We start from the raw sequence: 6,665 nt of genomic DNA, 5'->3' as shown, positions 1-6,665 counted from the left end.
AGCGCTCAGATTATCACCAGTTAACACTTCCAGAGACTTTTTCTTTTAGAATTTTTGTGGAGCGGCGCAGACTTGCATCCATCACCAATCAATTAATGAGAGAAAAGTGTTTAGGACGTGACTTGGGACTCGTCTTTGAGGGAAAGGAGGCGGTTTCCAACGTGAAACTGTTGCTTCACTTGACACAAGTCCCACGAAGTATCAGACCGCCTCCACCTTCGCCTCCTCCTCCTCCTCCTCCTCCTCCTCCTCCTCCTCCAGTCACTCAGAGCTTTTCGTGTCTCCTTTACAACCGAGCCCCGTTTGATCCATGACACTGCAAATGTCACGAGCAATCACAAAACATTATGCACAGGGGACAATTACGCCTCAGCTCGGCGTGACAAACTTTGCAGTCCGCGGCCGGGCGGAGAGAAGCAAAGCGATTATGTAATTGATATCTATTTAGATAGAATGAAAGTCCTGTAAACGCTCGGAGGGAAAAATGTCTCGCTGAGCAATTCCTTCTTGGGAGGCAAATTGATTTTAAATTGTTACATGGCTGGTTACATGTCCTGACATCTTGCTTTGCGACACACACACACACACACACACACACACACACACACACACACACACACACACACACACACACACACACACACACACACACACACACACACACACACTCTCCCTGGCATTAAAACAGACACATACACTCACTTGTACACACATACATGCAGACACACACCCTCTGCTATCTGTCTTGTTCATGATCAACGCTCTGAACAAAGACATCCTCCCTCCCTTCTCGTGCACCCCCCACCTATCTTCTCTGTCTCTCTCTCTCTCGCTCTCTCTCTCTCTCTCTCTCTCTCTCTCTCTCTCCTCTCCGCCTCCACTCTGTGTGCCTGCCTGCTTGCACAACTCTCAAAGAACATAATCCCTCAACAAAATGGAAACACAAAGGAAACTTGAGCTCAATCCTATAAACGCGCGGACACAGCAGACAATGCCTCCTCCCACCCGTTTCCCCCATATCCCGTCCCCCTGCCTCCCCATAAATGCCCTGTGGCACAGATCAGGCTTTATCAACCCTCCCTTCCTCCTCCTCCTACATCCATCCATCCCTCCTTCCCTCTCCGATTAGTACCCCACCATCCACCACCCCCCCCCACCTCTACCCCGCCCGTCTCGCTCCTGCCGCCAGCGTCTCCCATACCTCCACACGGACGGTTCTCAGGCAGCAGGAGGGTGGAAGGCCGTTTTGATGGTTTGGCTCCTGTTTGTCAGACGTTTTCTTTCAGTTCTTACGTGTCTTTGATTTGAGACATGTGGTGAGCAGATAATACGCAGAGATGACGGACAGGTTGATGAAGCAACATTACATGATTTCCAGTCCGTATGAGTGTCTTTTGAGATATCCTCTCTTCGCGCCAATCACAAGCACTTTTACATTCTTTTCTTTGGATTGTTTTGTTGATGATGTTCAAGTGTCTGTAGAAAGCGCACACCGCACAGCCACGATGATAACCAACAAGTCCTCCTAATTATATGACAAAGTACATTGTTTGTATAGGCCCTCTAGAACGACACATAGTGTTTTCTGATCTGACTCCACTATCAGCAGGACAACATTGATTGTCAGCACCTTCCAAAAACTGCTATAATGCTATGGTTAATATGGTTAAACGGTAACTACCTTTTTTTTTTTTTAAACCTGGACCCTATTTGACATTGGTCCAATTTTAAGCAAGATCGCTGCAGTCGTCGTTGGTGAAACAAGCTACAATATAAGTTAACAGGGCAATTGTCCAACTTGTATTTACCTTCACAAAAGTGCTTCTTTTGCCACTGACAGGCTCAGATTGTTCCAGACACAGTTTTTAGCCCGTAAGTTACGACTTCAAGTCACGACTCACGACTTCACCACAAACCCTTCTAGATAGTGTTAGCTAGCGGCTACCTAACGTTGACGTTAGCTATCTATGTTACTTTACGTTGCCTATTTATGTCTATTTATTTCTACTTATCACTGTTAATGAACGGCGTCTGTACCTACAGCATTAACGGGGGTTGCCATTGTTGTTTATGTGTGTGTGATGTCAAAAACTGTAACTGGGAGTACAACGATCTGGTACGAGTTCACGGCACTTTCCCGGGTAGAAGGTTGTGAAAACACGAGTTACGGGTTGCCTGGAACGCAGCATAATATTCTAAGTGTCTGAAAACATTATGGAAAGGATCCCTTCAGAGATAGACCTTTAAACTTCTTTGAGACCTTTCTGTTTAACCAGAAAGAGCTCTGAAGTCGCTAACGCTAAACCCACCAGACTCCATTTAAAAAAAATATATACTTTTAGTGTGCATAGAGCCAACATATTTCCACATGTAAATCGGTAAACTATGTTTTTATTTCAACAAAAACTAGAGTTGTGATGGTTGGAAAAGTGAAAAAGACATATTTTGTTTCTGTCGACTTTGAATGAAGTGTATTTTACGATGCTAAAATTACTGTTTATTTACATGGAGTCTAGTGGGTTTAGCGAACGCAATTTTGCAGATCTTGCTTAATACTTTACCAATTTAAAAAAAATGTTTTTCCCATCTGTCACTTAGACACAGAAACATAGGAAAATAGGGTTCAGGTTGAAAAAAGCAGTAGTTACCCTTAAAGGTTTGGTTAGGTTTAAAGAAAAAGCGACATAGGTTAAGGGAAAGATCATGGTTTGGGTTATAATTATTACTTTGTTTAGGTTAGGGGAGCTTTGTTGTCTTAGGGAATAATCGTGGTCATGCTTTAAAAAAAAAAAAGAAAAGAAATAAAAGCTACTTTGACTGTCAGTTGGAAACAGGAAATGAACAGCGGCCTCCCGTGTTAAAGTCCAACGTTTTGTTGACCCATTCATGCACACAGACCCCCTCCGACATTAACTTTGTCGCTCTATGCCAACGTTCTAACGTCCTTCTTCGCTCCTGTCATAATTACTACTGCCTCTAGGCTTTCTTACTTTAACGTCAACACATGTCATTTTGGGGCACTTCCTGACACGACTGATGCCGTCGTTCTTCTTGGCAGTGTCATGATAACCCAGTTCTTCCTCTTTTTTTATCCCAAACAAAGGTTGCTGTTAACACCCTAGACTGTAAAAAAAAAGATGGATGACATCACTTCTTGTTTGACCGTTCACCCAGGAAAGACGTAGGAGACATAAGAGTTTTCTACACGGCGTAATGTAAAATCTGTTATTCGTATGAACACGTGTATTTGTAACTTTAAAATTAAACATCCTTCAGTTTACTTTAATCAGACTTCACAACACTGAACTCAGTCTGCAGTCACTGTGTGCCCAAAATATTAAATTACAATGATGCACGCAGGAAATATGTGAACTGAAGATGGCTTGTGGCTTTGGCAATGTAGGTCAGTGTCTGTTTCCATCTTTGAGATAACCGTTTTGCTCCTGTTTGTTATTAGAGCTCATCCACACCAGCACCAGCTGATGCCCAGTGTTCTCCGAAGAGTGATTCCTGCTCGGAGCCGCAGCGGCGCCGGAGACGGAGCCCCCTGGAGGTGGAAGTGAGGTGGGTGAGGTTTGATCTATTCTCTAATCTGGTTGTCTGTGGGAGGAGGGGATGTTGGGGAGTTGTTTGGCATCAGTACCGGGACTCTCTGTGACTGTGTGGTCTTCGGAGAACCACTTACCGCCCACGCGCTCTCCTCCAGTTCCAGGCTCGGGAAGGTGAGGCAGGCTCTCTCCCTCCTTAACCCCCCCCCCCCAGCCTGCTGATTAAATCAGCCCCACTCAGGGCAAAGCGCGATAACAGAGGCAAAGTAGGCCGCCTTCACTCGCTGTCACAGGAAGAGGAAGTGCCCTGGTGTACCTTCACCTGTGCCTGGTGCCTCGCTAGTGCTGCCGCTACAACCCGTTGCACAGCTGGAGACGAGACAGCGAGCGTGTTAGATCAGAGAGCAGCGAGGCTCACATGTTGCGTTTCCTGCTACTGCGACTGTGTCGAGTGACCGTCTGAGGCCTCAGAACAAAAGAGACGCACAGAAGATGGCTCATTTCTGTCTTAACTGAAATTACTAACCGCTTTTTGAAAGTACCAGCATGATTCTGTCTTCATTACACTGAAATAACACTTATGTGCGTCGAAAACTGTAATTTACATTCTGCCTCACTTAAAATATTCTCTCCTTAAACAACACCTTTAAAAGAACAAAAGGAACATTCAAACACCATGAATGGATAACCTCATTCTGATTAAGAAAGAAGAAAAGTCAGGTAAATTATTCTCACATGTGGCTCAATAATTAACATGAATCAACTTGGAAATTTAGCAACTAAAGTAGTGGAAAGAAAAACTGGGATTATTATGTACATTTCCCCACATTTAACATGCCAATGAGCAAATCCCACAAACATCAGAGATCTGGGATGGCGAGTCCTCTATAAATTCTATAAATGTCTGGTCCCTTTTCATGGATTACTGTCATTTACCATCCGCTATTGTGAGCGACTGCCAGACTGGCTTGCCATTTCTGGGCCTGTGTTTCCAACCTTGAAATATTTGCCAACTGAATATTTGAAGCTGTAATTAAATTTATCCCACCTCTACACCTTCTGTAAGACGGCCACCTTGCACATTTCTCACATGCCATATTTCAGCTATTTTTTGTGTGAGAAAAAAAAAAGAAGAAAAAACACAGCTTGGTGCCATTTTTTTTTTTATGATTTGGAATGAGGATATTTTCACTGGAATAAATCTGATTTCAGGACATTCATAATGGTCCTGCTTCCGTATTCAGGCGTAAATACATATCGCGTGGCGAGAGGAGACTTCAGAGCTGTCATCGGCTTCATAAACAAACTTCATAAAATGTCTGTAAATGTGTTTAAAAAAATAGGGGATGAAATTATTGCAGAATTTAATACAATAATCAGGCGCTGGGCTTGACAAACAAGTTACTATTTCCAGACAGCCAAGAGAAGGCGCTTAAAATCAGCATAAATGTGTCCACATGCAATAGCAGAACTCTTCTCATTAACATATTAACATGTCTGCTGTGGATGTTTTTTTTTTCTCACACATGTTAAAGGTAATTCCAAAAAATTTATTGTTTAATGGTGTAACGGAGGGTACAAGTGAGCTTTAGACTGAAGGAAAGGTAATGTTTTATTAAAAGACTACATGCAAGATGCTAAAACTATTCACCCTGAGACACGAGTCCTTGACACATGCAAAAAAACAAAACCAAGCATTTGATTAATTTATACCAAACAATGTACCCTTGACTCTTTTTTATGTTTTCATTTTCTTCTTTTTTTCACTCGTACACAATAAAAATCCAAAACAAATTTCAAGAGCTAATTTACAAAATGCTACCAGATTATTCCAGATCATTTCTTCAGACTGTAGTAACAAGGATTTTGTCGTGCACTGAATTGAGAAATCTCTCTCTATTATGTACTTCGTACTTTTTTCAGAGTCATTTCACTTATTTCAGACAGTTAATGTCTCCGTTTGGAGTGAAACTCTCCACACACTCACAGTTGTCTCCTTCCCATCAGAGGAGCTAAAGACGGACGTGTCCCATCCTCGCCCTCCCTCTGAATCCTGTTAGTTACACTTTAAAGGAGCCCACTCCTCATAATTAAAATCTCCAAGCCTCCCAATAATTACCACTGGTTCGCCTGCACTTTTGAATTGCACTTGTGGTGACATAATTCATTAGTGTTTGTCCAAAGAAATGATTTAGAGTCTTTAAAGTGCTCCTCCATGCAGAATAGCTATTAAAGCAGCCATATGCACATATGCTTGGAGCGTTAAACGGTTTGTTGAAGTCAGTCGGGGTACAAGCGATGATAAACATAAATTATGACTAATACACTGCACCAGTGGCTTTTTCGAAAATAAAAAATTACTGACACAGGGAAACCACTTTGGATCGGCTGCCGCAGCGCCGCAGCCCCCCTCGTCTGTGTGTACTGAAGCGGGGATGTAGGAAGCACGCCACAAAAGGCTCGGGCATCACCTTGAATATTCAGATGGGTAAGCTAATCGTTTATGCCTGGGTACACCACTGTGATTACCTGGCTCCTTTGGCATCACTTCTGAGCTCTCTCAAGGCGATGCAGAGTGCCTTTTGTTTTCATTTAGTTCCATTAAAAAAAGTTTAGGCCGCACAATGCGACTTATCACAGAAGTTCACACCACGAATTTCAGACCAATAAATGTTTTTTTTTTTGCTTTAACAACCTGTGATTACTGTGCAAAGTGCAAACCAGTCTCCCAGTTTCTGTGACTAACACCCCCAATGCGGAGTGTGTCTTGAATGACAAAAGAGAAAGATGGTTTTACCACCTAACAGCTGGTGCAAATGAGCAGAATTTCAGTGACTTTTACACCAACGCTGTCACTTTGTGCATGTTACTATGAGTGCGTGGCTCTTTGATTTCTGTCCTACATAACAAATAAAAACATAAAACAACTTCTAAATCAAAATCTACATAACTCCATCTTATCATTTGGGGCGTTTTCATTGACGTAGTTGTAGCTCTGCTATGCTTCTCATTTTTCAGAATGTATAACTAAAATACATGTAACTAAAATAGGAGACAATAACAGGAGTTAATACATGCGCTAATCTTAATTAGGGCTGGTAGGACAGAAAATTGATC

This window comes from Perca fluviatilis, chromosome 7 (genome assembly GCF_010015445.1).
Source record: "Perca fluviatilis chromosome 7, GENO_Pfluv_1.0, whole genome shotgun sequence".
Taxonomy (NCBI): domain Eukaryota; kingdom Metazoa; phylum Chordata; class Actinopteri; order Perciformes; family Percidae; genus Perca; species Perca fluviatilis.
The sequence above is the reverse complement of the archived record's forward strand: the minus strand, read 5'-3'. Positions refer to the sequence as shown.